The sequence below is a fragment of the Lactuca virosa genome, chromosome 5, assembly GCF_052849685.1.
Source record: "Lactuca virosa cultivar CGN04683 chromosome 5, Lactuca_virosa_CGN04683_v6, whole genome shotgun sequence".
NCBI lineage: Eukaryota > Viridiplantae > Streptophyta > Magnoliopsida > Asterales > Asteraceae > Lactuca > Lactuca virosa.
In genome coordinates, this window is record NC_136430.1 from 181,284,140 (window position 1) to 181,294,563 (window position 10,424).

The 10,424-nt window shown below is 39.5% G+C and overlaps 1 non-coding gene across 1 annotated transcript; it reads left to right on the top strand.

The window, feature by feature from the left end:
* Window positions 1-7,661: 7,661 nt before the first annotated feature.
* LOC145118112 (small nucleolar RNA R71) lies at window positions 7,662-7,768 on the top strand. The gene has a single exon (XR_013713093.1). It is a non-coding gene; the product is annotated as a small nucleolar RNA R71 (small nucleolar RNA).
* The last annotated feature ends 2,656 nt before the right edge of the window (window positions 7,769-10,424 follow it).

Consider the following 10,424-nt stretch of genomic DNA (forward strand, 5'->3'; position numbering starts at 1 on the left):
GTGGTACAGCTCTAAATGTAATAAAAAAAGCTTCTTGGAATGCTTCAGAATGAACTTCAGAAATATGGACAATGCCTTCCTTGATTAGGAACAAATAGGTGACTCAAAAAAGTCGACTAACAAACGAACATGTCGAGTTGTAGTGGGAAACACGTCGTGTTGAAGTTGTATTCAAACAGAAATCACGTTTTTCTACTGGAACACGCTGTGTATGATTTTGAACACAGCGTGTTTATGGTTCATAACATGAAATTATTCTCCTTTTAGATTCAATGCGAATTTCTTGATCAAAGAGGGTATTAATGCAATACACCTCTTTATTTCTTCTATAACATGACTCCCTTTAGAAATCATAATCACCGGACTCAAAAAAAGTTGCTCAAAGTCTTCTAATTTCTCGTTAACGACTCGACCCCTCACTTACTCCTCTCACGCTTTAACTGTTCGATCTATTCTCAAGCTAACTTCTACAAAGATCAAAAACAAAAACTACATAATAAAAGGAAACAAACATTAACTTAAAATTCTACATTACCCTACTTACTAGAAATTTTAAAAACAAACAAAACAAAACAAAAAAAACAAATAAAAATTGTCTTAAACACTCAAACATAAATAAAAAGAAAAGGATAATTAGTCTTCTTCTTATTCTCCCTCGACTCCACTTCCACCGGCTCCTCCTTGCCTTTCCCTCCAAAGATCTTCCCAACTTGGAATGTATGGATATGGAGGATGAGAATCGGGATGGTGGATGTTCATTTGGCTCATCATGAATTCCACGGTCATATTTGTGTGATTCGCACCACAGGACAAATTTTCTTGAAATTGCCTTATAGCCAAGTTATATGGGTCCATAGGCATTTTGTCCTCAACTGGAATAACCGGTGGCTCCTCACGTATGGTGGCGGGTCGAGGCCTCACTCTCCTTCCCGGGTGCTCCAACACTACCACTTTATCATCATGGGGGATAAAGAAATAACCCCTTCCATTGTCATCTACAATCCTCACCCTCTTGTAAAGAAGGGTGCTAAATGGGCGCGTATGCATCATGGTTAGAAAACTTTCGTCCCCATTCTCAAATATTCCATATGACCTCGCCAACTTCATCACAAACATTCCACCACAAATGGGTGACCCTTTCCTATCCTTTGCCCCTTTATACGCCAAGTATCTTGCCAAGCAATATGGTACATTACAGAAAATGTTGGGCTTGATAATGCTCCACAAGAAAAGCAAATCAAGGTTTGGAACCTTGTCATCATCCTTCCTCATGTTGATTGTGTTCGAAACAAATCAGTGAAGAATACAGTGAATCGGTGACCTGATGTCACCCTCTTGGGCAGCCGATGGAATGTGTACCCCGTTAGCAGTTGTTGTCCACCATTTCGTCCCATTAACATCATCCGGGAAATCCCTACGACAATACTCCAAAAATGTACCAAAAGCCTCAGTCATGGCCTCCGACCTGTTGTAGAGACCAATCCTCCAAGCATACTCAGCTATGCTACCACTCCCTACACACTCCTCCCATACAGAAAGTAAAGTTGTTCCTATCAAAGGCATCATCACCCCCCTGAACTGAATAGTAGCATAAAACTCCAGGCAAAGCTCCTTGTAAACCGGATCCTGTATTTGAAATAGCCTCCTCCAAGCAGTGCATGTGATCCTCACCCCATAATTCATAAAAACCATTGTTAAGTATGGACTCATAGCTTCAACTAATCCCACCTGCTCTAGCCAAATCCAGTTTACTTCATTAGCAATATAGAATTCCTTTTTTTCAATTTTTCCAAATTGCTCCTCTATTCTATTAAAGTCCTTTGAGAGACAACTTGCGGGAAGTTGTATCAAGGAAAATCCCCTTGGTCCCTTCGAACTTGTTGGGATCTTCCACATCTCTTCATCTTTTTCTGCAAAAACAAACAATCCACGAGCAAACAAATATGAAAAGAAGTTAAAATAAATTTTTTTAGCAAAATTGGGTGTTCTGAACAATAAACACGCCGTGTTGTTCATACAACACGCCGTGTTTTTCGAACAATTCGTGTAACACTTTCTGAATCGAACCCATACGACCAAATGAATTTCAAACAACTTCAGGGGTTTGCTTAGATCACTAAAATATGCATTTAATCACAAGAAAAACCGGTTTGAACAACCTAATTTAACCAAAATCGAAACCCTAGAATTTTAGCAAAGTTAAAAAATTCAGTTTATCACCCAAATGAAACACAATACTCAGAAAAGTGTTATCTTTAACAGATTTGGGGGTTAAAAGTCTTACCTTTGTTGAAGGAAATCGAAGTAGAACCGAAAAGAGTAGAAGTTGATGTTCTTGAGGAGAAACTCGGCGTGTTCCGGGTGTGGCTGGTAAAAAACGAATGACTTTTGCCTTTTAGGGTTAAAACCCCTTTTTGACTGAGTTTAAAATCACCATATTTTGGGTAACTGAAAAGTAAACACGCCGTATTGGGGTACCCAAACACGCCGTGTTGAAACGGGATTTTGAGAAAAGTCGCGAAAAAATGCCCAAATACAGCATGTGAACAGCTAATACAAGCCTTGTTGGGTGTTCAGTACAAAAATTTTTATGTTTATTTAAAAAGTTTTTCCACAGCCCACACTTAAGCCTTGCTTTCCCTCAAGGAACATTTGAATTATTTTGAAGACTAAGACAAAAAATCCTTAACAAAACACTATGAATTAAAAGAAATAATAGAAAAAAAAAATGAAAGGAAATGAAAAGAAAAGCAAACTCAAAATACGGGTTGCCTCCTGCAAGCGCTTCTTTTTAAGGAGTCTTGAGCTGGACTCCTTCCCGCTCTACGTTGTAGCGGCTTCTTCCAGATCCATTCCTTCTTCAATCCTCTCTTCGCTTTGCATCCCTTCTTCATAATGCTTGACTCAGTGTCCAGTAACCTTAAAGCTTGACCCATCTTTGTTCCATAACTCAATTGCCCTATATGGAAATACCTGCTTAATATTAAATGGTCCGGATCAATGTGTGCGCAATTTTCCAAGAAAAATCTTCAACCTTGAATTGTACAAGACAACTTTCTGACCAGCTTCAAATTCCATATCCCCTTTCAGCCTTGCATCATGCCACCCTTTAGTCTTATCCTTGTAGATTAACGAGTTTATGTATGACTCGTTTCTCAACTCTTCTAAGGCATTCATTTGAAAGAGCCGATTGGCGTGCAATTCACTTGGTTCGAAATTGTAAGTCTTTAATACCCAATAAACTTTGTGCTCGAGTTCCACTGGTAGATGACAATTCTTTCCATAAACCAATCTATAGGGCGTAGTCCTAATGGGTGTTTTGAAGGCAGTTCTGAAGGCCCAAAGCGCATCATCGAGTTTATCAGCCCAATCTTTCCTATTGCTACTCACCGACCTTTCCAAGATTCTCTTCAAAGCTCTATTCGTGATCTCGGTTTGCCCATTTATCTGAGGATGATATGGTGTTGCACACCTATGGCGTACACCATATTTTTGTAACACCCTTGCTAGTTTATCATTAGCAAAATGGGTTCCCTTGTCACTGACAGGTGCTTTTGGCACTCCAAATCTAGAAAATAACTTTTTCAAAAACCTCGCAACTACCTATGCATCGTTAGTAGGTAATGCCTGCGCTTCTGCCCACTTGGAAACATAATCTACCGCCATACGAATGTACTTGTGCCCTCTAGAGAATAGGAATGGTCACATGAAATCTACGCCCCACACATGAAACACCTTACATACTTGGATGTTGCTTTGTGGCATTTCATTCATGGTAGAAATATTCATTGACCTCTGACAGGAGTCACTCCTTCTCACATAGGTGGTGGCATCCTTGAAGATTGTGGGCCAATAAAAACCTGCATCGAACACCTTCTTGGCCGTGTATTGAGCTTCATGGTGTACTCCTGTCGGCCCATTGTGACAATGGTCTAAAATATCATGAATCTCCCTGCCAAATACACATCTTCAAATAATCCCATCAGTATAACTTCTAAAAAGATAGGGTTCATCCCAGAAATAATATTTAATTTCTGAAAGGAGCTTCTTCTTCTGCTGGTGAGTGAGCCCTTTAGGAAGAAAGTTTCCGTCCAAGAAGTCTGCTATTAAATGTTAGCATACCAAGGCTCTTCCCCTACTATCATCATACCAAGGCTCTTCCGAAAATTCATCCCCGATGCCCTTGTTTTCCATCTCGTCCCTTGCTGGATTTTCCAATCTAGATAAGTGGTCGGCTAATACATTCTCCATCCCTTTCTTGTCCTTGATCTCGATGTCAAATTCTTGAAGTAAAAGCACCCAATGGACCAGTCTTGGTTTCGCATCCTTCTTAGCAAACAAATATTTAATAGCAGAATGGTCAGTGAAAACTGTAGTTTTAGACAACAAGAGGTAGGGACGAAACTTGTCAAAGGCATAAACCCCAGCTAATAATTCTTTTTCAGTAGTGGTGTAATTTTCTTCGGTTGGGTTTAAGGTCTTGCTTGCGTAGTAGATGGGTTGAAAGTTATTATTAACCCTTTGAACAAGCACGACTCCTAAGGTATAGTCACTAGCATCGCACATTATTTCAAAAGGTAAGTTCCAATTCGGGGCGATAATGATCGGGGTATTAGTCAATTTTTCTTTTAAAATCTCGAAAGCTTCTAAGTATTCTTTAGAAAAGTTGAAGGGTTCATCTTTTAAAAGTAGTTGAGTCAAAGGTCAAGTTATTTTAGAAAAATCTATTATAAAAAGGCGGTAAAAACCTGCATGACCTAAAAAACTCCTAATGCCCTTCACATTGGTTGGAGGTAGTAACTTAGCAATTGTGTCGATCTTCGCTCGATGCACCTCAATCCCCGATTTGGATGGCCTAATAGGATTCCTTCCTTCACCATGAAATGACATTTTTCCCAATTTAAGACTAAATTGGTCTTTTCACACTTATCAAACATCAAATCATGGCTAGTAAGACAGTCATCAAACGAAGAGCCTAATACGGAAAAATCATCCATAAATACTTTCATAAACTTTTCCACCATGTCGTGGAATATTGCTGTCATGTATAGTTGAAAAGTCGGCAGCGCATTGCATAACCCAAAATGCATGCATTGATATGCAAATGTCCCACTTGGACAGGTGAACGTCATCTTCTCTTGATCAATTGGGTCAATAGGAATCTGGAAATAACTTGAAAATCCATCTAGAAAACAATAATAGCAATGACCAAATAATCGCTCAAGCATTTGATCAATAAAAAGAAGAGGGAAGTGGTCCTTGCAAGTGGCATCATTTAACTTGCGATAGTCGATGCACACTCGCCAACCGGTTACTGTTCGTGTAGGTATGAGCTCATTCTTCTCATTTGTCATGACTGTCATCCCTCCTTTCTTTGGCACTACTTGAACTGGACTAACCCATTGACTATCGGAAATTAAGTATATGATCTCGACATCTAAGAGCTTGACAACTTCTTTCTTGACCACCTCTTGCATGTTTGGGTTCAATCGCCTTTGATGTTGCATTACCGGTTTCGTGCCTTCTTCAAGGTTGATCTTGTTCGAGCAATAAGAGGCACTAATACCCTTGTTATCGGTGATTTTCCAAGAAATGACATTTTTCCTCTTCTTTAAAACCTTCACGAGATCTTCTTCTTCGGTTTGTGTAAGGTCAGAGGCAATAATGACCGGCTTTTGGCCATCCTCTTCCAGAAAAGCATATTCCAAGTGTTTCGGTAAAGTTTTCAGCTCTAATTTCGTATTATGAACAATGAACACGCCGTGTTTATCAACATAACTCGGCGTGTTATGGCCAGTTAACCCGTCACATCGCGTTTTTCTGTTCCGACACGGTGTGTTGAGCTCCTCAACACATCGTGTTATGTTTTCAGCAGGCCTTGTTAATTCTTCATATTTTCTTTCTTCAAGTAGCCTTTCTATCTCCTTTAAATCTCTTTCAACATCAAATTCATCTTCTGAGATAAAGGTGGATCTACTCACCTTGTCTTCTGCAAATTCTTTTTCCATTAGTTCTTCCAAAATATCCACCGAGAAGGCTGTGTCGTCACTAAACCTAGAATGCTTCATGGCTCAATGAAGTCCAAATATGACTGAATCATCTCCTTCCCGGAGAGTAAGTTTAGATTCTCTCACGTCCACTATGACGTAAGCGGTGTTTAAGAAAGGTCTTCCAAGAATAAGGAGTACTTGATGGTCTTCTTCCATATCTAGCACTATGAAATCTACATGAAACAAGAACTTATCGAATTTTACCAATAGATCCTCGCATATCCCCTTAGAAATGTCACCGTCTTGTTTTCTAGATGAATCGCCATTCGAATGGGCCTCAGCTTCGGAAGATTCAACTTCTTAAAAAATTCATACGACATAGGATTCACACTAGCTCCTGAATCGGCCAACGCATAACTTGTAGCCAAATTCCTGAATTGACATGGCAAAGTCAAACTCCCCGGGTCACCCATCTTCTTTGGAAATTTAGTTAACATCGCATCTGAGCAATTCTCGTTTAGGACCATCTTAGATGCTTCCTCCGTCTGCTTTGTATTCATGAGAAGGTCTTTCAAGAACTTATCATACTTGGGTATTTGAGCCACTACCTCAATGAATGGAATGTTTATTTGGAGTGCCTTAATGTGCTTTAGAAACTTCTTACTGTCTTCATTATTTTTATCTTGTTTAGCTTGGCCCGGGAATGGCAATCACGGCTGATATGTCTTAGTTGGAGGATTATTTTTTTCTTTAGATGGAAATCATGTTGCGTTCTTCTCCTGAACACACCTTGTTGAGTCGTCTGTTTGCGATTCTCGGGTTTATTTTTCTAGTTCCTACACCACTTTTGGATCTTCATTCGGGATTGGGGTTAGAGGATTGACTATTTTACCGATCCTAGTTGTCATAATATTTATGTGTGCCCCTCTAGGATTTTTCTCGGTGTTGCTTGGAAGTCTTCCTGGTGAACGCTCATTGAATTGTTGTGTAAGTTTCCTGAGTTGCTTCTCGATGTTGAGGATCGAGGCTTGCTAATTCATCATCAATGCTTGCTGATCTTTGATCATTTTTTGTTGATCTTATATCATCACGTCGGTTTCATCATGTCTTTTTTCGGTTGCAGATGCAAAAAGTGAGAGCATAGCTTCAAAATCTATCTTCTTTTCTTACATCGGTTCTTCCTTTTGATAAAAACCTCTCGCCTTTTTCTTTTACTTCTTGTCCTTTTCCTTTTTATATTCTTTATATGTTATCCATTCCCTTTTTTGTTTCCTCCAATCTTCATCGTACGTATCCTCGCTTGAATAACACACTTGAGCTTTCCGGTTTTCGTTCTTGTCCAGGTCATAATCTTTGGTTAGCTGAGGCCCGCTACAACTACTACACCCCACCCAGATGGCGTGGATGGATTGGTTCATCTTTGTCATCCTACGGTCCATACTATCCAACTTGGCCATCATTTTCGCCATATCATTCAAAACCGAATTTACTGCTCCTCAAGTTGAGTCGTTTCGAGGGTTGTGATATTCTCTTGAGTGCTTAGAGAATTCTTCAATCAGACTTTTGATGAAGGCTGGTGCTTTCTTCGTGAGTGGCCCTTAGGAGTCAAGGAGCTGCCTGGTTGTCACGTTTACTCCATCATAGAAGATGAAGACCTCCTGTTGCACATTAAGGTCGTTTTGGGGGTAATTCCTTAAAAAGCCCTTGTATCTCTCCCATGCCTCGTAGAGTGATTCTCCTCCCATTTGCTCAAAGTTGGCGATTACTTTCTTCAATTTTGTTACTTTTGATGGCAGGCAGAATTGCTCTATTAACTCTTCACGCATCTTGGCCCATGTTGTGATGGATCTTGGAGGTAGTGCTTTTAACGAGTCCTTTATGGCTCCCTTGAATGTAACCAAAAGCATCCTTAGTAGTATAGTCTCGCGAGGCACATTTGATATATGGAAGTAGTTAGTTATGTCATTCACCTCTTCGATATGTTTATAGGCATCTTCGTGATCCTTCTCAAGAATCGAATTTCTCTAAGTTGAATGAGTATGTGAATCTTCAGTTCGAAATTCGTTATTGTAGGAATTGCGGGTTGCACAAGACCAGGGCCAGTATCGTCACGTATATGATTCTTGTAAGTCTCTATGGGTATGTGTGCGATGTCTACGATCACATCTCCTAGCTCAGTTTCACTTTCTCCTTCAAACTCAGGTGTTTGTGACTTGTAATCTTCTACCTTCAATTCACTTTCAAAAATGCTTGACTCTCCAATTACCTTACCCTTCTTTTTTAGCAAAATCGATTATGGATCGTCTACTGGTGGTACTACTGTAGAACCAGAGTTATGGGTAATAAATTGTAACGCCTGTGTTTCTGGGCTAATTACTAATGATGATGTAATAGTCTAGGTTAACCTTTATAACCCGTTTTGAAATAATAAAACAATATATTATTTAAGTATTATGTGTTTTATGCTTAATTGTGTGACTTAAATGAATTAAGGATAAAAATATGCATCAAAATAAAATGTTTGATAGACCCAATATCTATACATAAAGAGGTAGTGGTCGTGACAAGGATTCCGGACATATAAAGAACGCCGAAATCCAAGTTATAACGAAGGAGTTATGACTTGTCGAAGTTTCGCGACAGAACCGGCACGACACTGCACGACATAAATCGTGAATTTACGATAGAGCAATTTTTAGCCTTAGCGATCTAAACGAAAGTCGTAGGATACGTTAAACCGAGAGCGTGCATAAAAAGAATGTCCAAATCTTACTTCGTATGAGAAAGTTATGATTTTTCTAAGTTTCAGCTTAGCAGTATACAGCCCAAAACTCGAAATTTAGATCAAGTGATTTTTAGACGAAACAATCTAAACGAGAATCAGCCGATTTTTCCTGTCCCGGCCTGTTAAAAATATAATAATAATAATGAATTCAAAATCAACCGACGACGTCTAAACGAAAGTTGTAGAGCATAGTCTCACCTACACGTGGATATAAAGAACGTCAAAAACGGATCTCGTATGCGAAAGTTACGAATTTTTGAAGTTTGATAATGGGAGTACGCCCAACGTAAATGAGTACGCCCAGCGTACTCGTGCTCGGGGTCCGAAGTTGACCACGTCGCCCTATTCCTTCGCATGAGAGACATGTATCGTAGCCTTGACGCGTCCGAACTGATCCCCTCATACGCCCATCGTACGAAGGCTTATGCCCAGCGTACATCACTGCTGAGCAGTACGCCCAGCGTACCAAGTATTACACCCAGCGTAATTCGAGGCATCAGCCTCCTATAAATAGAAAGAGAGACCTCCGGGTTTTGTTTACTATTTCTTAATACACCTTCAATTTCTACACTCTTTTAGCCTACTTTTAACCCCTCGAAGTCCCGGTATCATCCCGACACCCGAAGGAAGTCCCGACGCCCCGAAGATCCCGACAAAAAGAGTTATCGAGCTGAAACTCTGCCCGCGCGAAGCCTGGTTTTTGAGAAAACATCCCGGTTTCATCGAAGAATATTACTTTAAGAGTCGTAGTGCTATCCAATCATCGTCTTAACAAGTGAGTGTATAGTCATTTTCTTCTAACACATAGATATGAATTATTCTCTATAAAATATGTGCTATGTGTTTATATATTATTTGTTTATTTGAGATGGGTGTTAAATGAATGTTTTATACAGGTTTTAAATTGTATATGTATTTTTATCTACAAATATGTTGGGTAAAACATGGGTAGATAGTTGATGTGTGATGAAATAAAATGATGAGAGGCCTCGATCCTGTTGCTGATTCAGTCATCTAGCGGAGTTTAGATGACGACCACGAACTTTTCTAGACAGTCCAGCGGAACGCTGGCAGGCTCGCCACCTGTAGGTGTTAATGAACTTGGGTGTTCATTTGCTATACTCCATCCCCCACATGGTTGCCTTATTTGACATAAATTGCTGGGAAACCCCCAAGGCAGTGTTGTCGCCCCGATGAAAATCCTTAGGCTAGGTCCCTTGTGATAGTTGTCTTAGGGACGTAAAGTGAGGATAACGGGAATGGGTAATCGGGTTATTGTTGCTTGATGAAATTAATAAATTTATTTATTGTGGATTGAAAACCCTATATGGTCACCAGGCTCCCAAGTCTGACCCACTCAGTTTTCTTTGTATTACAGGTAGTGGCACAAGAGCATAAGTTGGATAATGAAGAGGGATTTTGGATTATAGGTCAGTAGTGGTAAATAACTGTTGTAAGGCTTATAATGTATTGTTTATGCTTTTGGTCTGTATCGGAACATGACATCCTGAGGTTTTGTTATATAATGAAAATACATGTCTTTAAGAGATGTTTTGATAAATTTTTATCATATTTTGTTTTGGGAACAAATTCCACAACTCTTTTAATCAAAGGATTACTCTTATTTTATTTTAAAAGCATAAACTAAA